We start from the raw sequence: 25,123 nt of genomic DNA, 5'->3' as shown, positions 1-25,123 counted from the left end.
CAGAATCCTGGGATGGTTTGGGGTGAAAGGGACCTTCAGTCCCATCCCACCCCTTCCATGGCAGGGACACCTCCCACTGTCCCAGGTGCTCCCAGCCCTGTCCAGCCTGGCCTGGGACACGCCCAGAGATGGGGACGGTCTCATTCCCTTCCCCACGAGGCAATGCAAGGAATAAACCCATCCAAGAGGCTCTGTGGCTCTGGGCAGATCTCCTCACCACTTGGAAGGGTTTTATTTCCCTGGGGTGTTTCATCTTCGCTCTGAGTGTCATTTCCTCAATGAAGATCAATGAAGGAAACAGCATTTTAGAGAGCCTGACTCCTCACAAACAAAACCAATTCCCGTGTGCTCAGCCTCAGCCTCTGGCACCCTTTTGTCCCGGTAACAATTCTCTTTTTTTTAGCTCTTTCTGCTGCCTTTGAGGCAGCAATTCCTGAAATGCACAGCCAATCAGCTCCGAATTAGCCCAGAACTGACTCTCTGCTCCTTTCCATTCCAGAGCTAAACAAATTTTCAGCAGCACTTGTGATCCCAGGCTCCCACAGCCAACGCCAGAATCCTGGGCAGCCTGACAAACCCCAAATGCCCCATCCCCTTGCTAAAGTGAGATTCAGTTTGTGCTGAGTCGGGGTTGAGTGATTGTTGTGACCTTGGGAGGGGGAGTTGTTGTTTTGGGGGAGTCGGTCCGTGTTCTTTGCAGGTTTGGGGGGTTGGTGAATATTCTTTGCAGGTTTGGGGGGTTGGTTGGGTTCTTTGCAGGTTTGGGGGGTTGGTGAATGTTCTTTGCAGGTTTGGGGGTTGGTTGGTGTTCTTTGCAGGTTTGGGGGGTTGGTCAGTGTTCTTTGCAGGTTTGGGGGGTTGGTCGGTGTTCTTTGCAGGTTTGGGGGGTTGGTCGGTGTTCTTTGCAGGTTTGGGGGGGTTGGTTGGGTTCTTTGCAGGTTTGGGGGGGTTAGTGTGTGTTCTTTGCAGGTTTGGGGGGGTTGGTTGGGTTCTTTGCAGGTTTGGGGGTTTGGTCAGTGTTCTTTGCAGGTTTGGGGGGTTGGTGAATGTTCTTTGCAGGTTTGGGGGTTTGGCTGGTGTTCTTTGCAGGTTTGGGGATTGGTGAATGTTCTTTACAGGTTTGGGGGGTTGGTTGGGTTCTTTGCAGGTTTGGGGGTTTGGCTGGTGTTCTTTGCAGTTTTGAGGGGTCCAGGTTGTGGTGGGGGGTGGTCCAGGGGTGGTGGCCAGAGACAGAGTCAGCGCAGTGGGAGCAGCGCCGTGGGAGGAGATCGGATGAAGGACCTCACCAATCATTCGATGCCCCAAGGAAATATTGGTCAGAATGAATGGCAATACAGAACAATAGGAACACCAGAAACCAGCCAATCAGTGTGGATCCAAAACCCACCAGTCCTGGACCCGAAGGGGGTTATAGAAATGGGAGTTAGTTGGGTTCGGGGTTCTTTTGAGGAACTCGCTCCCTGGAGAACCCAGTGAGTATGGGAGGTAGACACACTGGGTTTTTTTTTTTTTTTTGACTTGTTGTGTGTGGGTCTGAGCCTATCTTGGTCCTTCCATCTCCTGTAGCTCTTTTTAAATAAACGAGAGCCTTTTTCTCTGAAGGAAGCCTGGCCTCGCTCGTCCATAACACCCTGAGGCCCCGGAGCCCAGAGCAGCCGTGCCTGACAGAGCTCAGCCCTGCAGGGCTGGTTGGATCACCATCAGCCCCTCTTTTTTCCATTCACAGAGTAAACCAGCAGGGCTGGGTTCCTCCCGCCTCCTTTGGCTCCAGCTGGGCGGTGCAGCCTCCTCGGCTCCCCAGGAGCATCTCTGCCCACCTGCTGCACCTGGGGCACTCCAGGGGGGAGGAGGAGAGGTCCTGAGGGTGCTGTCACCCCTGAAAGGCACCTTGTCCTAGGGTGACTGTTATCCCCATTCGTGTGTGTGTAATTTATGCTGGATATTATGTTCTGTGCCTATAAGACTGGTGGAGTGAAGGTTTTGTTTTGGTCTCTTATCAGCCATTCGGTGGGACATCCAGATAGCACCAGTGCATGTTGCTGGTTTTTTGCTTCTTGCCCTGCTTTTTGCTTTCGCTCTTGCTTCTGCTTTGCTTGCTCTTGCTTTTTTCCCCCTCCTCCTCATTAGTTAATTTAGCTAAACAGTCCAAATTCCTTTCTGGGCTGTTCCCCCCACCCCGTTGGACCTGCTGACTGCTCCGGACTGGGATTTGGAACAGGGAGAGAGAGTTTGCACCTTGTGGCTGCAGCAGCTGCCCCAGCGCCGGAGGGACTGATAACAGAGCAAACCCCCAGGAGAGACTTTTCTGAATTTGTCATCTTTGTCAGAGCAGTGGAAGAGTGGTGTCACCCGGTATTGTTCATTGTGTGTGCTGGGGGGTGCTGTGCTTGTCAAATAAACAGGTTCTTTCCACTTCTCTCTGAGGAATTCTTCCCAAACCGGTTGGGGGAGGGGCCGTGTGGGTTTATTTTATGGAGAAGCCCTTTTTGGGGATTCTTTCCCAATTTTGCCCTAAATGAGGACACACCTTCACCCTGGGAGGGGAGGAGGTGGCAGCATCCAGACCAACACCCAACGCTCTGACACCCTGAGGATCCTGCCACAGGTTTGTGAGCATCACCACAAGACTTTCCAGCCCTTTGATGGTTTTCCTGTTGTTCTGTGTTGAGTTTTAACTTTTTTTCTTTTTTTTTTGCCAGGGTTGGGATTAAATGTGTGAGATGGTGTTTCTTGTTTGGACTCAGATGTTTGTTAATTCTTATCTCTGTCACAGTCCCACAAACCCTGAGTTTTGCAGCACTTCATTCTAACACACTGAAAATGGAGCCCTGTCTCTCTCTGCAAGGCTTTTTAAGGATAAACTGCCCAATTAAGAAATTACTCCTAAACTATTTTCACTTTTAACCCAATAACCAACCACCCATAATGTGGATTTTTTTATCCAATTACACATAAGCATCCAAACCCATGGAGAAGAAGGAGGAGAAGGAGAAGGAGAAGGAGAAGGAGAAGGAGAAGGAGAAGGAGAAGGAGAAGGAGAAGGAGAAGGAGAAGGAGAAGGAGAAGGAGAAGGAGAAGGAGAAGGAGAAGGAGAAGGAGAAGGAGAAGGAGAAGGAGAAGGAGAAGGAGAAGGAGGAGCAGGCTCCACCCTAAAACCTCTATCTTGCTCCACATCTCTATACCTATTACTATATTCTAAAACCCCAAACTCTGAGTTTCCCACCCTGTGATATCACACACTTCTATCCAAACCCCACACCCACAATCCCAGTTCTGTCATTCCATTCTGGAAGCTTCTCCACGGCCTCAGGTCAGTGCAGTGTGCTCTGGGGGTCAGTGCCTGGCAGCACAGAAAGTCTGAAATTCTCAATAACCAGGGTTCCAACAGCTCTGCACTGAGGCAGGCACATCTCCACAGTGCCAGGACTTGTGGCCATCTCTGGTGTGCTCAGGGCGAGTTGTTGGGGTGTCCTGGGTGGGCTGGGTGGTCCTGGGTGGTCCTGTGGTTGTCTGAGCTGGGGCACTCACTGTGGCAGTACTGCCTCACTCTGCACTGCCTCCTCGTGAAGAACAAAAACTCTGCCCCGAATCTGCCCCTCAGCAGCTTCAGGGGAGCAGAAAACCTCATGGGCAACTTCAGAGTTTGGTACAACCTTCCCTGGACACTGACTGGGCCACAGCTCAGGCTCAGCTCCTGGTTCCCTTTGCCCAAGGCACCAGTGAGGGCACAGGGCAGGTTCCCCCAGGTAAGGGCACAGGGCAGGTTCCCTTTGTCCAGGTGAGGGCACAGGGCAGGTTCCCTTTGTCCAGGTGAGAGCACAGGGCAGGTTCCCCCAGGTGAGGGCACAGGGCAGGTTCCTTTTGTCCAGGTAAGGGCACAGGGCAGGTTGCCCCAGGTGAGGGCACAAGTTCCCTTCAGGCAGGTTCCCCCTGGCCCAGCCTGAGGCCGTTCCCTCTCCTCCTGTCCCTGTTCCCTGGAGCACAGCCCGACCCCCCGGCTGTCCCTTCCTGGCAGGAGCTGTGCAGAGCCACAAGGTCCCCCCTGAGCCTCCTCTGCTCCAGGCTGAGCCCCTGCCCAGCTCCCTCAAGAATTCTCCAGCCCCTTCCCAGCTCCTTCAGTCTCTCCTGGGGCTCCAAACCCTTCCCAGCCCCATTCCCTGCCCTGGCCACTCTCCAGCCCCTCCAGGCCCTGTTTGCAGTGAGGGGCCCGGGACTGTTCAGGGCTCAGGAGGAACTAGTGACAGTGTGGGAAGGCTGAGTCATCTCCTGCTCCTTAGATAGTCAAGAAATGCCTTCCTCCACCTCTGGCTCCTCTTCCCCATAGCTCTGAGCACACACAAGTTTTATATCTCCCCTTGAATTCCCAGAGGAATTCCTCATTCCTTCCCTCAGCCATTATCTCTCATTCAATGTGACATCCAGAGCTCTGTGGGTCACTGTCCCCTCACTGAATGTGCTCTGCCACCTCCCACACACCTCCAGGAGAAGGAGCTTGTCCAGAGTTTAATGTGACACCTCAGCCTTATGGAAAAGCAAAAAAAAAAAAACGTGGAGAAAATCCAAAAATTTCTGCTGGCTGCCAGGCCTGGGTTGCAATCAGCAAATCACCTCGGCTGTTTCACCTCAGGGTAAAACTTGGAAAGCTCAGTTCCTTTCTATGAATCACCCTCAGCAAACAGACCCAATTAAGAGATAAAACATTGCTACCACAACAGCAGCTTGGGCAGGGATTTATTTTTAGAAGCTGCTTAAAATAGTGCGTGGTACCTGGTTTAAAACCATCCCCTGTGCTGGCAGGGGTGATGTCAGAGCAGCGAGACACTCCTGAGGGACACACACTTCACACCCTCCCCAGGCCTCCTGCCCAGCACCAAGCTGAGAGAAAACACTGAAAAAACAGGCAAGGAAGCCCAAAATTGGTCTTAACACCTCCCTGTGAGTGTAGTAAGATGCCAGGGTTTGGAGAGAGGGGTGTAAAGGGATGAGTCAACGCAGATTTTGGAAGTGACAACATTTCCTACTAAAAAGTGAGTAAAAAAGGCTCTTTGTGACTTTGGGGAAAGGTTTTGGGTTCTGAGAGGTGACCCTGGGGCTGAAACAGGACCTGGTGCAAAGTCTTGATTTGAGAGGCCACTGACAAGGAGATGCCACTGTCTGTAAAATAATGAAGCCACAGGGGCTTGCTTCTTAGCCAGACAGCAGGTTCCCCGTAGGGTTAAAGCGCCCCAGGCAAGCAGTCTCAAGGCCGGATTCCTCAGCCCTTCGGGGGCTGAGTGCCCTAGCCCAGACTGCCACACAGCCGTGACCCCTAGCAAGCTTAGTGATTGTCAGCTCTTAGTGATATCAGCTCTTTTATGGTTTCAGCTCTTCAGCTTGCTAGAGGCTCTGGCTGGCTGTGGCTTCTAGGAAGGCAGACGAAGGAGAGAGGAGAAGGCAGCTAAAACTGTTCCACAATGGTTTATTCTGAGGGATTCACCAAGGGTCCGAATGCAGCTCTTCTAACAAAATGGGCCAAGACAGCCCCTTTTATAGGGTTAGGGGGGCTTGGAAACTGACCAATTGTAAGGGTTAGGGAAACTAGCCTATGGGGTCACAGAGAGATAAGCAGGCCTGGAGGACCAGAGTGAGGACTCCTGGTTCAATTCCTATGACTCAGCAAATTCCTATCTCTAAACATCCCTCCACCGAGCTGTAGCCAGCCCTGCGCCTGCTACAACTGTCCCTGTGGGACCAGCAGGGATCTGGGGACAACTTCTGATCTGGCACTGCCAGCACAACCCTCTGCACCTGGGGAGTGGTGGCAAAGCAAAGTCACAGCAACTCAGAGTGCCCTGAGCTCAAGCACCCTGAGGATGATCCAGCCCAGCCCCAGAGCCCCACCAACCCCACCCTGGGCATCCCTGGAGCTCTGGCAGCCTCGGGGCCGTGCCCATTCCCTGGGCAGCCTGGGCAGTGCCAGCACCCTCTGGGGGAAGAGCCTTGCCCTGATCTCCAGCCTGAGCTGCCCTGGCCACTCTGTGCCCACCCTGCAGCTCCTTGTGCCCTTTTGGGGTGGGCAGCCGTGGGTGAGGACAGGGCTGAATCCAGGCAAGGTCAGATGTGAAGGATACAAAACACCAGAGCTTTGTGGCACCATTGAAACCAAGTATGACAAGAAAAGCTGAATCAAAACTTGAAGTCTCCCTGTGTCCCACTGGGGAGGCCCCACTTTGAGTGCTGAGACCTGTCCTGGGTCCCTGGTGACAAGGACATGGAGGGGTTGGAGCATGTCCAGGGCAGGGAATGGGGCTGGAAAGGGGCTGGAGCCCCAGGAGAGGCTGAGGGAGCTGGGCAGAGGCTCAGCCTGGAGCAAAGGAGGCTCAGGGGGGACCTTGTGGTTCTGCACAGCTCCTGCCAGGAGGGGACAGCCAGGGGGGATCGGGCTGTGCTCCAGGGAACAGGGACAGGAGCAGAGGGAACGGCCTCAGGCTGGGCCAGGGCAGGCTCAGGGTGGGCACAGCAGGAATTTCCCCATGGAAAGGGGGCTCAGGCCTTGGCAGGGGCTGCCCAGGGGGGTTTGGAGTGCCCATCCCTGGAGGTGTCCCAGGAATCCCTGGAGGTGGCACTCAGAGCCCTGGGCTGGGGACAAGGTGGGGATCAGCTGGCACTCGATGTCCTTGGAGCTCTTTTCCCACCTCATCTCTGGGATCCTGAGCACCAGAATCCCAAAGGCTTTTCCCAGAAGGGAATATCCATCCAATGCAGCCCCAGCAGCAGAGGTGTCCCTACCCCAGCCCCTTCTGGCAGGGAATATTTCCTGTTCCCCCTCAGCCCCAAACCCCTCACACCAACCACAGAAAAGGAGCCCTGAAAGTCCTAAAATCCCATTTTTGCATATTGGGGGAAAATTTCTGCGTGGACAGGGTGCTCAGGGCTTGGAACTGCCCAGGGAGGTTTGGAGTGCCCATCCCTGGAGGTGTTCAGATAATGAGGGGATGTTCCTCCCAACATGGTTCAGTGGGCACGGTGGGATTCAGCCAAAGTTTGAATTTGATGATTTGGAGGAGTTTTCCAACATTTGGAATCCTGTTACCACGAAAACCAAAGGGCAAAGGGCAGCCTGTGAGTTGGGAAGGTGACAAGGACCAGGTTCTGCCAGCACCTCTGGCCCTCATCCCCAGCACTTGCCCAGGCAAAGCTCCTTCAGCCAAACCCAAAGCCACCTCCATGATCTGACTGAAGCTCTGCAAGGAACTAAATCCAAAACGGGACTGGAGGGACTGGGGCTGATGGCAAATTCCCTCCTGTGGCAGCTCCTGCTGCGCAACCCTCGCTCTGCACGGATCCATCTGGGCAGGGTCACGTGTGGGATTTGTTGGGTGAAAATCCCAGCAGCTCTTCCAGGGATGGGAAAGAGCCAGGGGGAGATGCAGCAGGGAAGTGTCCTGGGCTGGAAGATGTGGCTGGGGCTGTGTGTGTTGTGTCCCCACCTGTCAGAGCTGGGCAGTTCTCTGCTGTCCATGGGGCAGTTTTCTTTATCTCTCCCACAGCCAATCCTCCCTCCAGGAGATCTCTGCTGTCCATGGCCACTCAGTGTCCCTGCAGGGCTGATCAAATTCCAGCATCCCATGGGGAGATGCTCCGCCCAGGGGAGGAGCCAAGCATTCCTCCCTGGATCCAATCTGACCTGGAACAGCACAGCAGCCTTTGCCCACTGCATTCCCAGAGGAGCAGCTTTCTCCTGCCCTGCATTCCCAGAGGGAGAGCAGGCCCATCCCCAGCAGCCCTGGAGCTGCAGAGGAAAACTCCCCCCTTGTGCAGGATCCCTGCTCCAGCAGAACCACAGCTGGCACTGCAGGAGGGCTGAGCCCCCCTGGGATGGGACTGTGCCACCACCCTGAGCCACAGCGTGCCAGGGCCTGCTCTCACTCTGGCAGGGTTTGTTTGCACTATTGCATTTGTATTTTAATTTCCCCAGTAAAGAACTGTTATTCCTGCTCCCATGTCTTTGCCTGAGAGCCCCTTCATTTCAAATTTACAATAATTCAGAGGGAGGGGATTTGCATTTTCTATTTCAGGGGAGGCTCCTGCCCTCCTCAGCAGACACCTGGCTGTTCACACCAAGAGAAGTGAGGAGAAAAGTCAGGGACATAAACAAGTGACCAAAGAGGCAGCTCTGGCTGAGGCACACAGGTGGAAAATTACAGCAGGGTTGGGACAGAGGGAAAAAGCCTCGTGTGGGATTGGGCAGCAGAGCAGGAGCAGAACCAGGCTGCTGCCAGAGGGGAGATTTGGTACAAATCTCAAAAAAAAAAAAAAACCAACTCCAAAACCCACATTTGAAGACACCCAGGGAGAGCTGGGTCACCTCCACATGGGAATGGGGACAGGTGATGGATTTCCTGACAATGAAAGATGCAAGAGAAGATGGAGATTTAATGGCTCCAAATGCTGGGTGCAGCATAATTCTCCCTAAAAGCCAAACCAGGCAGAGATTTTTACATTGCCCAGGTGAAAGAACTTCAAATTATCACTAAAACTCACAGAGGTTTTCAACAAAACTCCATAGATCTCTTTTTATTCCACACAAATAAATGCCCAGCGGCAAAATTAATCCTAATTAACTTGATTAGGTTTATTGCAGGGCTAAGAATCATCCACTGGTACCACAAGTGGTTTTTTTGCTCTCTCCAAACAGAATTCCCTTTGTGCACCTGCTTTTAACACCACCCTGATGAGAGCACATCCCAGTATAATTCCATTATGGCCGGGAGAGGTTTCATCCATCCACTGAAATTCAGGGAATAAATACCAAACCATGCACATTATGTACTCTCTGCAGGGATATTTCAAGCTTTTCCCCTCTAAGTAAATCAGTTTTATGTCATTAAAGCCCTTGAAAATATCAAGCTGCAAGGCTTTGCTCCCAGAACTTGGTTTTTCTCTCAATTTCTTGTGACTTTGGGGAAGGCAGGTCACAGAAATTGTCATTTCCCACTCGAGCTCAGCCCTGCAGCCCAAGTCTGGTGCCTCAGTTTCCCCCAGATATGGGCATGGCATTTCAGAGGTGCTGAAAATCCCAACCCATGATCATTTCTAGGAAGTCTGAGGTGAAAACCAAGCAGAGATTTTTGTGTTTGTTGGTTTAAATTTAAACTTCCAGAACCAGTGGACGGCTCAGAGAAAGCCTAAACCCTGAATGCCCTGACAAACACAAGAGCAAAGCCCGGATTTAGACTCCTCCTGAGGGAAAAACAAGGAATTAATTAATTTTATTTGCACATGATCACCTTTGGGGCCCTGGATTTGTTTTCATTTCTGATTTGCTGAGCCCTGACAGCCACAGGGACACCAGCAGTGGCTGCCCACTGGATTTTGTCCCTGGGGGCAGCCTGTGGCTCTGCCCCTTTACATTATAAATATAAATCTGGTCTATAATAAACCTTTTATTCCTCAGAACATCATAAACCCTGGAATTCTTGCCATCTCCACCAAAATGAACCCGTGCAGATCCAGGTACAATCACGCAGTGTTGGAAAGAGGCAAAATTCCAAGGGTTTGGAGCATCCAGAGTGCTCTAAATGCAGAAATAAACCCAGTTTGCATTCCTGCCCTCCCAAACTCTCCTTGAGGAACGAGGGCGAGCCAAGGGCAGCTCCGAGGGGTCCATGGCAGGTGGGGAGAAAAGGAAAAGCAGAACTGCCCAAATCCACGGGGAAAAGCTGAATTGCTGATTTTCTAGGAATGGTTTGGGTTGGAAGGGGAATTAAACCCACCCAGATCCAGCCCAGGGACATCTTCAGGCTGCTCCAGCCTGGCCAGGGATCCAGGGGCAGCCACAGCTGCTCTGGGAATTCCAGCCCAGCCCCTCCCCACCCTCACAGAGAGGAATTCCTAATTCCCAAAACCCAACCAACCCCCACATCACACTTTCTTCCCTTTTCCGCTCCAAACCCTGCACAGAACCAGGCCCTGACATCACAAATAATCTGATTTTTCATTACAAACATTCCAAGCTGATGGGATCCCCACTTTGGGGACAAAAATCCCATTCTTCCAGGGAATTCCTAAATCCCAAAACCCAACCAACCCCCACATCACACTTTCTTCCCTGTCACACTCCAAACCCTGCACAAAACCAGGCCCTGACGCCGTAAATATTCTGATTTTTCATTACAAGCATTCCAGTCCCCTCTTTGGGAACACAAATCCCACTCTCCCAGGGAACAATTCCTAATTCCCAAAACCCAAGCAACCCCCACATCACATTCCTTCCCTTTCCCACTCCAAACCCTGCACAGAACCAGCCTTGCTCAGGCCCTGACACCGCAAATATTCTGATTTTTCATTACAAGCATTCCAATCCCCTCTTTGGGACACAAATCCCACCCTCCCAGGGAACAATTCCTAATTCCCAAAAATCCAACCAAGCCCCAAATCACACTCCAAACCCTTTCTCACTCCAAACCCTGCACAGAACCAGGCCCTGACACCACAAATAATCTGATTTTTCATTACAAACGTTCCAATCCCCTCTGTGGGACACAAATCCCACCAGCCTCAGGAGCTGTGCTCCACTCTGGACCTTCTGGACCTTTTGCAAGGAAAACGAAGCATTTTCAGGATATCCTGAGCTGGAAGGGACCCACCAGGATCATCAAATCCAATCCCACAATGCCCAAGGGAAAATGGGAGCTCCAGCACAGGTTGGTACCTTTAAAATGTGTTTGGAGAATGGAAAATGAGATTTTTCTTACTAAAACTGCTGCAGATACCAGGCTGGGACAGGCTGCAGGTGCTTCAGAGCCAGGATTAGGAGTCGAAACGGTCTTGATAAATTGTAGAAATGGTCTGGAAGAAACAAGACAAAAAGAAAAAGACACTTCAGGAATGCTGGGGAATTGGTGAGGCAGGAATAATCAATGGCATGGCCACCAGGGAGATAAATACAGGCTGGAAAGGGTGGGGTTTGGGAAATCTCAGGATTTCCAGGAGCTGGACGTGAAATAGTGCAATAAAATCAACCCCAACATTTGCTGTGATTGCAGAGACAAAATGTCCAGCAAATAAACAAAGGGAACTTTCCATCTCTTCGGCCCCACTGAGGTGCTGGTGCTGGACATGTCAGTGAAATCACAGATAAATTCCCAGTGAGGACAAGGAGAGTGATCTGAGATGGGTGGAGAGAGCACAGAGTGGAAATCCAGAGAGGAAAATCAGATTTGGGGCATCACTATGATTGGACATTTCAGTGAAATCACAGATAAATTCCCAAGGAGAATGATCTGAGATGGAGGGAGAGAGCAAACATGGAAATCCAGAGAGGAAAATCAGATTTATGGCATTGTTATAGTTGGACATTTCAGTGAAATCACCCAAGGAGAATGATCTGAGATGGCTGGAGAGTGCAAAGAGTGGAAATCCAAAAGGAAAATCAGATTTGTGGCCTCATTTTGGTTGGAAAAGCCCTACAGGACCATCCAGCCCAACCCCAAACCAGCCCCACCATGGCCACCACCAAGCCATGTCCCCAGGTGTCACCCCCAGGGGTTTGTTGGACATTTCCAGGGATGGGGACTCACATTCCCAGAGTGGGGATTCATTTGGAGTGAAGACCACGGAGAGGCATCAGCCTGGCCTTCAAACCCCCCAAGGGACACAAGACAAGGGATAAATCCCCTGTAGGGTTTGTCAGGGGGGTCTGTGCTGGGGAAGGTGAAACAGGAAAGCCTTATCAATATGATTGCCTGGCAAAGATTTTGAGAATATGGAAACTATGAGTGAGATGGAAATGAAAGCAGCTCTGAGATGCCTCAGTTACTGAACACCTGGAAAACAATGGCATGGCCAGCTGAAGAGAATCCCCTTGTGATCAAACAACACCCTCTGCTTGCAGGCAGCTCCAAGGGGCAGAGCAGACCCTGCTGGCTTGGCAGGAGGGCCCAAAGAGGAGTTTTTAGGGTTTAAAATGGAACACAGCGTGGCAATGTTATAATTCTTACAGTAAATATATATATATACATACATATATATATATGTATGTATGTATGTAACATAATATATAAGTATATTATATTATATATTATATTATGGACTATAGTTCTTATAGTATGTAATAGTTATATACATATTTTATAGTATGTAAATGTTATATGCTAATCTTATAGTATGTAAATGCTGTAGGATTTGTATCTTGGACTAGATTGGTCAGTGAGAATTAGAATATTCAGCCCAGAAGAAGATTTATGGTATTGTAATGGAAACCTCGCTTTTTTCCCTCTTGCTTTTATTCTTCACTCGGTCTCTCATCCTCTCTTTTACTCTCTCATCCTCTTTACCACGCTTTTGCCTTCTCTCTCTTTACCTCTCTTTACTTCTCTCAGCCCTGCTCTGGGCTGTGCCTGGCAGCTCCCAGCAGGGCCCTGCCCCCAGGCCCTTTGCAATAACCCACAAGTTCCAAGCCCTGGTTCAGAGATCTCTGGTCTCTGTCCATCCCCACCATCCTACCCCCGTCTCTCCTACAGTCACAGCCCTAAACTGCACCAGGGAGTCCTGGCTGGACACCAGGAGGAGTTCCCTGAGTGGGAAACCAAGGAATTCAAGGGCTCTCCAATACCTGGATCAGGGAATTTAAGGCACAGCCCACCAGGAGGTGGCTTTACCTTGGACTCCCAATTTTCTTTCTTTCCAAAGGTAGAAAAACCCCTCAGGAAGCAACTCAGTGGCTCAATTACACAAGTTAATTAACCAAATTAGCAGCTCCTCCAGCACATCACCCACACAGGCAGAGGGATCTGTCTGCACAGAGGAAAGCAGGAAAATTCCATCAATTTTGTGGAGAAGAAACAGAGATTGAAGAGACCAAGACATGCCAGCATCACCCAGAGGACAGGATCAGTGGAGGGGCAGCCCCAGACAGTGGAATAATCCCCAAATGACCCTTTTAATCAGAGACAAATTTAAAATATTCAACTCAAACATCTGCAGGTGCCCTTCACATGACAGGATCTCAAAGCAGTTTTATTTTTGCACCAATCTGCCTCCCCACAGAGCAGGCAAGCCCTTCCCTGGCAGCTGGAAGGCTCAGCAGAGCTGCTCTGATTCCTCAGAGTGTTGCGGTGTGAAGCAACATCCGGTCCCAGTTCCTCCCTCAGGTGTGCCAACTTGTCCCTTCCCCTCCCCCTTGCCCCTTTCCTAACTGCTGTCCATCAAGTTCCACATTCCAGCTAGAGCATCGTGTGATTGGCAGAAGTTCAAAAGATGCTTCTCAGACCTGGGGTCATTGGCCTGTCCAGGTGTCATTGTCCCCTGAGACCCTCCCCCTCCCACCTGGTTGGTGGCTCACCTGTCCTTTCCCTCCCCCCTCCCTGTGGGCTTAAAAGACACTGAAGCCATGCAGTCACTATTCTGTTGGAGCTGTTACCGAGATTCAGAGCTCTGTGACCCTGGAATAAACTCTGGATTTAACCCTCTGATGGAATCCTCTCCTTTTCCTCTTCACCATCGCCTGAACCTTTTGCACCAGAGGTAAACTGAGTTTCTGCCATGCCTGGACTCATTCTCAGTGCCCAACTGCAGCTGCCAGCCAGCCAAAGGTGTCTCTGAGGTGAAACACCACAGCTGCCGCCTTTGGTCCAGAGCAGGGCCGGACGAGCCCAGGCACGTTCCACCCTGCAATATTGGGATTTTATTCCAATATTTGGCGCCCAACGTGGGGTTTTATTTTTGCACCAATCTGCCTTCCCACAGAGCAGGCAAGCCCTTCCCTGGCAGCTGGAAGGCTCAGCAGAGCTGCTCTGACTCCTCAGAGCAATCCGGCTGGGGCAGGGGGCTCCTGAGCGCCTGCCAGGACTTTCAGCGTTTCCACAAAGCCCCAAAACAGATCCAGAGTGGGCTCTGCTCCCCCAGAGGCTCCCTGGGCTGGCAGAGGGGCCCCAGCTCCGTTTTGGGACAGTTTGAGCCAGGCTTGTCACCAACAAAATCTTCCTTGGGCACAGCTGGGATCAAGGAGGTTCTGGGATTTTCCCAAGGATCTCAGGAGGTCAAAAGGAACCTGTCAGCATCGCCCTGGGCACAGAGAGGGTGCCCTGGATCCCTGGAAGTGCCCAGGGCCAGGCTGGACATTGGGGCTGGGAGCACAGGGGACAGGGGAAGGTGTCCCTGCCATGACAGGGGTGGTAGCAGGTGGGATTAAAGGTCCCTTCCATCCATAATTCCAGAATTCTGTGATTCCCCACCTGTGGTTTGAGTTTTGCCTCAATTCCAGGGATGGAGCAGCTCCGGGAATTCCATTCCAGTCCCTCCCCACCCTCTCAGGGAACAATTCCCAATTCCCAACCAACCCCCACATCACACTTTCTTCCCTGTCACATTATGAACCCTGCACAGAACCAGGCCCTGACACCACAAAAAATCTGATTTTTCATTGCAAATGTTCTAAGCTGATCCCACCTCCCAAGGAACAATTCCTAATTCCCAAAACCCAACCAACCCCCACATCACACTTTCTTCCCTTTCCCACTCCAAACCCTGCACAGAACCAGGCCCTGGCACCACAAATAATCTGATTTTTCATTAAAAATGTTCCAAGCTGATGGGATCCCCTCTTTGGGACACAAATCCCACCAGCCTCAGGAGCTGCACCCCATTTTGGACCTTCTGGACATTTTGCAAGGAAAATGAGGCATTTCCAGAGTGCCCCCAGAGCCCCGTGACTTCACCAGGCCTCCCCAGCCACAGCAGGACCTGGAATATCAATGGTTTTCCTGGAAAATATTTTCCAGGGAAAATATCGATAATATTTTCTGAAAACATCGTTATTTTCCTGGAGACCTGGAGGGGAGTCAGGACTGGGCTGCCCTGGCCACCAGGAGCAGCCACATCAGGGCTCCCTGGCTGGGAGGGGAGGGAAGTTTGGGGTTGGAATCTGTGGGCAGAGAACTGGAGATGCCAAAAACTGCTCAGGGCAACCCCAGCCCCGTAGGGAGGAGGATTTCCTTCCCCTGCTGCACGGAATGGGAATGGGAAAAAGGGAAGGTTTGGGAAGGGAAGGTTTGGGAAGGGAAGGGAAGGTTTGGGAAGGTTTGGGAAGGGAAGGTTTGGGAAGGGAAGGGAAGGTTTGGGAAGGTTTGGGAAGGTTTGGGAAGGGACGGTTTGGGAAGGGAAGGTTTGGGAAGGGAAGGTTTGGGAAGGTTTGGGAAGGGAAGGGAAGGTTTGGGAAGGGAAGGTTTGGGAAGGTTTGGGAAGGGAAGGTTTGGGAAGGTTTGGGAAGGGAAGGTTTGGGAAGGGAAGGGAAGGTTTGGGAAGGGAAGGGAAGGTTTGGGAAGGTTTGGGAAGGGAAGGTTTGGGAAGGTTTGGGAAGGTTTGGGAAGGTTTGGGAAGGTTTGGGAAGGTTTGGGAAGGGAAGGTTTGGGAAGGGAAGGTTTGGGAAGGGAAGGTTTGGGAAGGTTTGGGAAGGTTTGGGAAGGTTTGGGAAGGTTTGGGAAGGTTTGGGAAGGTTAGGGAAGGGAAGGGAAGGGAAGGGAAGGGAAGGGAAGGGAAGGGAAGGGAAGGGAAGGGAAGGGAAGGGAAGGGAAGGGAAGGGAAGGGAAGGGAAGGGAAGGGAAGGGAAGGGAAGGGAAGGGAAGGGAAGGGAAGGGAAGGGAAGGGAAGGGAAGGGAAGGGAAGGGAAGGGAAGGGAAGGGAAGGGAAGGGAAGGGAAGGGAAGGGAAGGGAAGGGAAGGGAAGGGAAGGGAAGGGAAGGGAAGGGAAGGGAAGGGAAGGGAAGGGAAGGGAAGATCCTGAACCATTCCATGATCACCAAGCCCTCGCTGCCACCTGGCTGTGGAGAACCTGGCAGAGCTCAGTGCCAAAAGTGGTTTTTATCACAAGGAAATTCTCATTTTAACAGCAAAATTAAAAAAAAAAAAATCAGGATCCCACTTCAGAAGCAGACAGTGAGAATTTCTGGAATTTCTTCTGCCCCATCCCTCCCTGGCTGCTGGGGCTTCCCCAGCCACAAACACCAATGGAAATGACTGCTGGCCTTGCTGATGGACAAACAGCCCAACGCTTCCTTCTGCATTTCTCTGACAAGTGAAGCTCCAGCCTGGTTCAGGAGCAGCCTGAGAAGCCACAGCCAAGCTCCTGCTGCTCAGCTCCAGCTTAACTGGGAGGCATCGGCTCCTCCTGGGCTTGGAACAAAGAATTTTAGGTTAAAAGGGAAAAAGATAACAGAAAAAGAGCAGTGCAGGCACTGGAGATGAAGCAGCTTTAGAACCTCTTTTTTCAGGCCAGCTTCCACCTCCAGGCTGGAATTAAAAATTCATATCCCAGCCACAGATACAAATTCCCAAAAATTCCTGTCACCCTCCCTGAGCCAGGGCAGCTCCTGGGAGCTCCTCCAGCCATTCTGGGGGCTGGTGGCACTGCCGGATCCAATGTCCAGCCTGGCCTGGAACTTGGGGAAGTGGGGATGAGGATCCCCTGGCAGTCAGGACATCCCTGGAGCTGCCAATTTCAGGGAGCCCTGGAGACCTTGGAGCTGCTGCTCTGAGGAAAACATCACAGCATCCCAGCATGGTTTGGGGTTTCCAAGGGATTCTAAAACTCATCCTGTTCCATGGGCAGGGACACCTTCCCTGGTGGCTCCAATGTCCAGCCTGGCCTGGGACAGTCCCAGGGATGCAGGGGCAGCCACAGCTGCTGCTGTCCCCTGCAGGGAGGTGACAGTTGGGGTTCCATCCCCCCCTTCAGCCCAGGTTTTACACAGACAGCCCCTTGTGCTCTCCTTCCCTCACAGAACCTGCCTGGAGCCTCAGCATGGCCGGGGCACTGAGTGACCCCGGCAGGAGCTGCAGCCTGACAGGGCCAGGGGGGAGATTGGGAGGAGAACCCAGAGCAATTCCCTTTTCCCAGCGCCTCAGCCCTGATTCCAGAGCAGCACAGACTGCTGGGGTGGCTTTTCCTTCTCCTCCCTGCAGCACCTTCAGCTCCAGGGAGAGCTCAGCTGTGCTCTGGCTCCATCCATGGACATCGGGCTCCCTGGAGCCTTGGGGAGGGTTCTGCCTTCAGCTGCCTTTGGGAAACTGGGAAATGCCAGCGGGGTCCAGGTCAGGTGGGAGCTTTGTCCCCCTTCATGCAGTGCAGGGTGTCCTGGGATCTCTCTCCTCTTCCCCTCCTTGCTTGGAGCCACCCCCAGGGCTCTCCTGGAGCTCTCCTGGCCGAGTGAGTCCCAGCCCAGGCTCAGCACCTGCATCCCCACATCTCCAGCCCCACACCACCTGCTTAAACCCCCAAACCTGCCAGGCCTTTATTCCCTGCCTCCTCATGCTTCAGGGCTGTCCCCTCCTCTGGGGCTGCAGGGAGGGTTTGGGGTTCCTGAGCTGCTGAGAGCCCCGGGAAGGAGCCGCAGGTGGAGACACCTGAGCAGGAATTTCTCCCCCCGCACTGTGCCAGGGTTGGGGCTGTGCTCACCCTGCCAGCCACAGTGCCTCCCATCCATCCTGGCTGTTTCAGCCCTGCAGAGCCTTTGGGCCATTGCTGGGAGCCTTGTTCCCCTCAGAGCACAGCCCCAGGCTCCTCCATGGCCCCTCCAGCCTGGGGACATGGGAACCAGCGGGAACGCTGGCCTTGGGAAGGGGCATGGAAATAAAGGACCAAGAGAGGGTTCCCAGGAGGAGAGGCTGGGACTGGGCCTTCAGCTCCTCTTTTCTTGGGGCATAAAAGCTTCCAAAGCCATTTGGAGGAGAAATCTTGGTTTGGAGCTGAAACAGCTCTGTACAGCACAGCCTGGAGCTGGGGGTGGCTCTGAGCAGGGCAGCAGCTTGGGATCTCCATCCCAGCCCTGCTGCATCCCAAACACTCTCCCAGCAGGAGGAGAGGCCAAATAAATGAGCAGCTGAAACCATCCAGACTCCTGATTCAGAGCTAAAACTGGGCCCTGCCAAGCTGAAATCCTCAGCAGGTGACAGCCCTGAGGAGCTGAATCTCTGCAGTGGCCATTCACCCATGGGAAAAAGCCCCAATTTCTGTGTGATTTCCCCTGCTGACAGGAAGGAGCTGCAAAGGGCCATTGCTGCTGAGCTTAATTGCATCCAGTGCTCCTGAGGGTGAGGGGAAAGAGCTCTTCATGAGCCAAAACCAAAAATCCTGAATGCATTCTGGTGCAGCAAGAGCAGCATCCTCAAAGCTTCACTCCCCACACCACCAAGTGTGAGATCAGGGATTTTTTAAATTTTTTTTTATTTTTTCTCTCAGTAATGCTTTTTGCTCGTTTCCTGCCCAGCCTCTTGTGCTCTGAGCAATGAATGAGGATGAATTTACATCAGGGCCAGGTTAGGATCACACCTAAGCAGAACGTTGCTGTCATCTTCCAGGGAATTAAACCAAGGCCTTGTCATGACCACTGGCTGGGACCAGTCCCAGCCTCTCCTCCTGGGAACCCTCTCTTGGTCCTTTATTTCCATGCCCCTTCCCAAGGCCAGCGTTCCTGCTGGTTCCCATGTCCCCAGGCTGGAGGAGCCATGGAGGAGCCTGGGGCTGTGCTCTGAGGGGAACAAGGCTCCCAGCAATGGCCCAAGGGCTCTGCAGGGCTGAAACAGCCAGGATGGATGGGAGGCACCGTGGCTGGCAGGGTGAGCACAGCCCCAACCCTGGCACAGTGCGGGGGGAGAAATTCCTGCTCAGGTGTCTCCACCTGTGGCTCCTTCCCGGGGCTCTCAGCAGCTCAGGAACCCCAAACCCTCCCTGCAGCCCCAGAGGAGGGGACAGCCCTGAAGCAAGAGGAGGCAGGGAATAAAGGCCTGGCAGGTTTGGGGGTTTAAGCAGGTGGTGTGGGGCTGGAGATGTGGGGATGCAGGTGCTGAGCCTGGGCTGGGACTCACTCGGCCAGGAGAGCTCCAGGAGAGCCCTGGGGGTGGCTCCAAGCAAGGAGGGGAAGAGGAGAGAGATCCCAGGAAACCCTGCACTGCATGAAGGGGGACAAAGCTCCCACCTGACCTGGATCCCGCTGGCATTTCCCAGTTTCCCAAAGGCAGCTGAAGGCAGAACCCTCCCCAAGGCTCCTGGGAGCCCGATGTCCATGGATGGAGCCAGAGCACAGCTGAGCTCTCCCTGGAGCTGGAGGTGCTGCAGGGAGGAGAAGGAAAAGCCACCCCAGCAGTCTGTGCTGCTCTGGAATCAGGGCTGAGGCGCTGGGAAAAGGGAATTGCTCTGGATTCTCCTCCCAATCTCCCCTCCGGCCCTGTCAGGCTGCAGCTCCTGCCGGGGTCACTCAGTGCCACGGCCATGCTGAGGCTGCAGGCAGGTTCTGTGAGGGAAGGAGAGCACAAGGGGCTGTCTGTGTAAAACCTGGGCTGAAAGGGGGGATGGAACCCCAACTGTCACCTCCCTGCAGGGGACAGCAGCAGCTGTGGCTGCCCCTGCATCCCTGGGACTGTCCCAGGCCAGGCTGGACATTGGAGCCACCAGGGAAGGTGTCCCTGCCCATGGAACAGGATGAGTTTTAGAATCCCTTGGAAACCCCAAACCATGCTGGGATGCTGTGATGTTTTCCTCAGAGCAGCAGCTCCAAGGTCTCCAGGGCTCCCTGAAATTGGCAGCTCCAGGGATGTCCTGACTGCCAGGGGATCCTCATCCCCCCTTCCCCAAGTTTTGAGAGCACAATCCAAACACGAGGCCCTCAAAATAGATCCTCACTCGAGCCCCTCAGTGCCTGTGGCAGCTGCTGTTCATTCATTCCCCCACATCCACGCCGAGAGAGCACCAAAACCAAGGGAAAAATTACTCCTGGGGCCTACTCCTGCTCCTCCTCGGGTTTATTTTACCCAAAAATATTTATTTAATGTATTATATGATAATATCGTATTTATCTTGGGTTGTTCAGGCTGAGCTCTGCCTTTAGAAATGGCTCAGAGCAGCGAGCAGAGTCGCAGGGGAAGCGCTTCGAGGGTTTGGCACTGGTGCAGAGAAAAGTTCTCTGCTGCTCTGAAGGAAGTGGAGAGAGGCTGTGAACTGAGATTGAACCAGCAGCTCTTGAGGATGCAATCAGTCAGAGAGAAAAGGGGAAAAGAAAAAACCCAAATGTCTTTGCAGAACATTGGCCATTAGCTCCATCTGTGAGCAGAAAATGGCACCGAGGCAGGGTCCAGCAGGAAATCAGATGCTCAAAGCTGTGCCCCAACCACTCATCAAGGAAAAAAATTCTTTGCTTCATCTTCCCCAGTGGTGAAAAATGAGAAATTTCAGTCTGCAGGCATCAAAATGGGAATATCCAGGCTGCTCCCAAGAGCTCACAGCCAGGAAGGGCCCAGCAGCCTCCGACCCCCCCAGGGGCACAGGGACAGGGGACACCTGCCCTGCTCTGAGCTGGCACACTGGGGCCAGGCTGGCACTTTGGGGGATTTAGGGACTTATGAGCTGGATAGACACAGGGAAGGTGTGGAACTGCTGAAAGGAGTCAGGGCTGGAGCCAGGCTGGGAGAGCTGGGGGTGCTGCCCTGGGGAGGAGAAGGCTCCAGGGAGAGCTCAGAGCCCTTGCAGGGCCTGAAGGAGCTCCAGGAGAGCTGCAGAGGGACTGGGGACAAGGATGGAGGGACAGGAGCCAGGGAATGGCTCCCAGTGCCAGAGGGCAGGGCTGGATGGGATCTTGGGAATTGGGAATTGTTCCCTGGCAGGGTGGGGAGGGGCTGGGCTGGAATTGCCAGAGCAGCTGGGGCTGCCCCTGGATCCCTGGCAGTGCCCAAGGCCAGGCTGGACATTGGGGCTGGGAGCACCTGGCACAGTGGGAGGTGTCCCTGGCACAGGGGGAGGTGTCCCTGGCACAGGGGGAGGTGTCCCTGCCATGGTAAGGGTGGCTCTGGATGGGATTTCAGGTCCTTCCAACCCAAACCATCCCATGGCTCTGTGACAAAGCCTCTCCCAGCTGAGCTCTCCCAGCCTGGCAGCAGCAGCTCAGCCCCCCTGGCTGAATCCCTCAGCATTCCCCTCTCCCTGGTGGAGCAGCTCCCACATTTTGGCCATTTCTGTCCCACCACTCCTTCCCTCCTTTTCTCCTTTTCTCTTTTTCTCCATCCTCCTCATCTGGAGCATCTCCTTGACCAATTCTAATTTTTAACTCCGCTCCTGCCACCACCTCCCTCTGTATGAAGCTCAGCTGAGTTTGGTTTTTTTTTTGTTTGGGGATTTTTTTCCCCTTATCAGAGAGATTCAAAAAGCCAAAATCTCCTGCATGCACAGAGGCTGTGCTGCACTTCTGCTGGATGACACCAAAGAACCACAAGTGCAGAGCCCCGGGGAGGCCGGGCTGATGCAAACGGAAAACGAGGCAGCCAGAGGAAGTTGTTCTGTCGGGCTTGGTTCTTGCCGGGGCTTTTTGGGGTGGCTTCTTTCCATAGAAAGTTTCCACTGCAGTTTTTGAAATGAAACCTGGGTGTATTTTTGCCCTCAGAGCTGTGAAGTTGAAGAGCAGGAGCGGGGCTGAGAGGCAGAGAAGCAGCACAGAGCTGTGCCCAGGGGGGTGGAGCAGAGCAAGAACACAAGGGATGGCCCAAAACCATCCCTGGGGCACTCCCTGAAAGGAAAACCCGGGGAAAAGTCAAGATAAGATTCAGGAATGCCACTGGAGAGGTTTTAGTGGGGACAGACAGAAAGAGAGCCAGAGCTGCACAGGCAGAATTGCTTGGTGGGATGGAGAAAAATGGATGAACACCAGGAAAAGTGGAGGGAAAAACAGAAAAAGTGGAATTAACACCAGGAAAAGTGGGAGGAACACCACGGAAAGGGAACACTGGGAAAAGTGGGATGAGCACCAGAAAGGTGAAATTAACACCAGGAGAAGTGGAATGAGTACCAGGGAAAGTAGAGGAAACACCAGGAATAGTGGAGGGAGCACCAAGAAAAGTGGAATAAACACCAGAAACACCAGGAGAAGTGGGATGAACACCAGGAAAAGTGGAGTGAGCACCAGGAAAAGTGGAGGGAAAACCAGAAAAAGTGGAGGGTACACCAGGGAAAGTGGGATAAATACGAGGAAAAGTGGAATTAACAACAGGAAAAGTGGATGCCAGGAAATGTAGAGTGAGCACCAGGAAAAGTGGGATGAGCACCAGGAAAAGGGAACTAACACCAGGAAGAGTGGAGGGAATCCGAGGAAAGGTGGAGGGACCCCCAGGAAATCCCTCCACAGGGGCTCATCCCCCCCAGGGGCTCAGACCCATCCCCACGCTGCCAGCCCCAACCCCTCCTCTCCAGGATGCAGAATTCCATGGAATCCCCTCAGTTTTGAGCTCTGGGGGGGCTCAGCCGTGGGGGGAAAAACAGCAGCCTGCAAAATTCCACCTGTGCCAGAGCCTGCGAAATTCCACCTGTGCCAGAGCTTCCAACCCCTCAGCCTGAGAATCCGGGGGATTTGGGGATGAATCCAGGGGATTTGGGAACAAATCCAGGGGTTCTGGGGATGCTCCAGGGAATTTGGAGATGCTCCAGGGAATTTGGGGGTATTTCCAGGGAATTTGGGGATGCTTCCAGGGGTTTGGGGGATGCTCCAGGGAATTTGAGAATGCTCCAGGGGTTCTCCAGGAGTTCTGGGGATTCTCCAGAGGATTTAGGGATGCCTGAGGGGATTTAGGGATGCTCCAGGAGTTTTGGGGGTTCTCCAGGAGATTTGTGGTGCCTCCAGGGGTTTGGGGAATGCTCCAGGGGATTTAGGGATGTGTTGCCACCTTCCCCTGGGCAGGCTGAGCACAGGAGCAGCTCCTGCTCCCCAGCAAAGCAGCAGCAGCAAGCCAGGACATAAAATCCCCTCCTAGAGCAGATTGCCAGCCCTCCCTGGAACCCTCCAAAGGGCTGAAATAAAAAATTAAAAAAAAAAAAAGAAATTAAAAAATATAAAAAAAGGAATAAAAAAAAATTTTGAAAACTTAGATGTAAAAAGAGGGTTGAATTAAAAAGGGGTTAAATAAAAAAGGGATTAAATTTAAAAAGGGGTTCAATTTAAAGGGGGTTAAATAAAAAAGGGGTTCAATAAAAAGGGGTTAAATAAAATGGGTTAAATTTTAAAAGGGGTTAAATTTTAAAGGGGTTAAATTCAAAAAGGGGGTTAAATAAAAATGGGTTACATTTAAAAAGGGAGTAAATTTTTAAAAAGGTTAAATAAAGTAAAGGGTTAAATATAAAAAGGGGTTAAATTAAATAAAGAGTTAAATAAAAAAGGGGGTTAAATGAAATAAAGGGTTAAATTAAAAAAAGAAAAAGCGGTTAAATTTAAAAAGGGGGGTCAAATAACGCGGCCAGCACGGGGTTCTGCTGGAAAAATGACTCACAGGAAGGATGGCAGCAAAGCGGAGCCATGAAATATTCAGGAGGCTCGGGCTGCGCGGGGAGCAGAGCGGGCCCGGCCGAGCGGGCTCGGGGTCCCGGGGCAGCCCCGCGGCTCCTGCGCCGCCAATTCCGGCCCCGAGCTCATTAAAATGTCATCGCTCCCAGCAGCGCCTGCCGGGACGGGCTGGGCAGGAGCCCCGTCCAGGGAGGGACTGGGCTGGGGGGGAGGAGGGGAAAGGCCGGGTGGGATGGGCTGGGATGGGGCAGCGAGGGGGCTCCGGGGTCATTCCCGGCACCTGGGGGACTCTGGGGTTCTGCTCGGACTCCTAATGTATCACGGAATATCAGAATTTAGAATCATCAATCATAAAATTCCAGAATGGTTTGGGATGAAGGGAGCCTGAAGTCATCCCATCCATGGCAGGGACACCTCCCACTGCCCCAGGTGCTCCAGCCTGGAATGGGCACTGCCAGGGCTCCAGGGGCAGCCCCAGCTGCTCTGGGCACCCTGTGAGAGCCCAAACCTCTCTACAAACCCCCTGTGGGAAAGAGCCATGGGGGACCTGGAACCTTCCAGGAAATCATTATTTCCTTTCCTTCATCCCTTTGGTGCAATGGGTTTGGTCCTGGTTTTCAGCCTTGATTCAGGAATCTGAATCCCAGAGGGGTTTGGGTGGGAAGGGATCTTCAATCCCAGCTCCTCCCACTGTGCCAGGGACACCTCCCACTGTGCCAGGGACCCCTCCCACTGTGCCAGGGACCCCTCCCACTGTGCCAGGGACACCTCCCACTGTGCCAGGGACACCCCCCACTGTCCCAGGGACACCTCCCACTGTGCCAGGTGCTCCCAGCCCCAGTGTCCAGCCTGGCCTTGGCCACTGCCAGGGATCCAGGGGCAGCCCCAGCTGCTCTGGCAATTCCAGCCCAGCCCCTCCCCACCCTGCCAGGGAACAATTCCCAATTCCCAAGATCCCATCCAGCCCTGCCCTCTGGCACTGGGAGCCACTCCCTGGCTCCTGTCCCTCCATCCTTGTCCCCAGTCCCTCTGCAGCTCTCCTGGAGCCCCTTCAAGCCCTGCAAGAGCTCTGAGCTCTCCCTGGAGCCTTCTCCTCTCCAGGGCAGCACCCCCAGCTCTTCCAGCCTGTCCCTTGAGGAGCAGAGCACCCAAGAACTGGACTCAAGAGTTCCCCTGGCCACTTTCACTCCAAATAGCCCCAAATTCACCATTCCATTTCCCCTGGCAGAGACACTTTAGGTGCAATCCCAACCCTGCAGGAGGATCTGGACACCCAGTGGAGAATCTTTAATGATCTGTGCTGGTTTTGCCCCAAAATGATGAGTGACCCTTCCTGCTCCCAGTTTGGCACTGGGAAGCAGCAGGGTGCTCCAAGGACAGGCCCTGGTGCCTGCAGAGGTGGAGCAGAGTCCCCCAGAGCTGCTCTGAGCACTCCACCCTGCCCAGATCCTGCAGAGCTCCAGCTGGAGGCTGGACAGGAGCACATAATCATCTTTTCCCCTGTCCTCCACCTTTTTTTTTTTTTTCTGGTGCCTTCTATAAAACCAAGTGTAAAAACAACCATGAGTGCGAGAGACTCAGCAGCTCTGGGGCTTGTACACAAATTCCATCCATCCCAGAGGTTCTGGAAGTGATCACAGGTCCCCTAAATGCCCCTGGCTGCAAGAGAAGAAGAAAATCCAACAAATATCTCTGAGGTGCCTCCTTCTGGGTCACAGCAATCCTGAACCCATGAGCCAAACCACCCAGGCAGGGAAGAGGAAACAGCCACATCCACGGAAACTAATGCTGGATCACACCAGATTACCCTAAATGTCAGTGCCCTGCTGC

The 25,123-nt window shown here is 53.0% G+C and overlaps 1 protein-coding gene across 7 annotated transcripts in view; it reads right to left on the bottom strand.

The window, feature by feature from the left end:
- Positions 1–25,123, bottom strand: part of HIVEP3 (HIVEP zinc finger 3) — a 303,760-nt gene that overhangs the window by 98,074 nt on the left and 180,563 nt on the right. For 6 of the 7 annotated variants that reach the window (XM_059868571.1, XM_059868574.1, XM_059868575.1 and 3 more), the window contains one exon: positions 10,737–10,830. The gene's annotated coding sequence lies outside the window, so the exon portion shown is untranslated. Of the gene's footprint in view, positions 1–10,693; positions 10,831–25,123 lie in introns of all 7 variants that reach the window. The other variant, XM_059868573.1, reaches the window with a different exon arrangement.

The sequence above is a fragment of the Haemorhous mexicanus genome, chromosome 27, assembly GCF_027477595.1.
Source record: "Haemorhous mexicanus isolate bHaeMex1 chromosome 27, bHaeMex1.pri, whole genome shotgun sequence".
NCBI classification, from domain to species: Eukaryota; Metazoa; Chordata; class Aves; order Passeriformes; family Fringillidae; genus Haemorhous; species Haemorhous mexicanus.
This window is presented reverse-complemented; position numbering and strand designations above follow the sequence as displayed.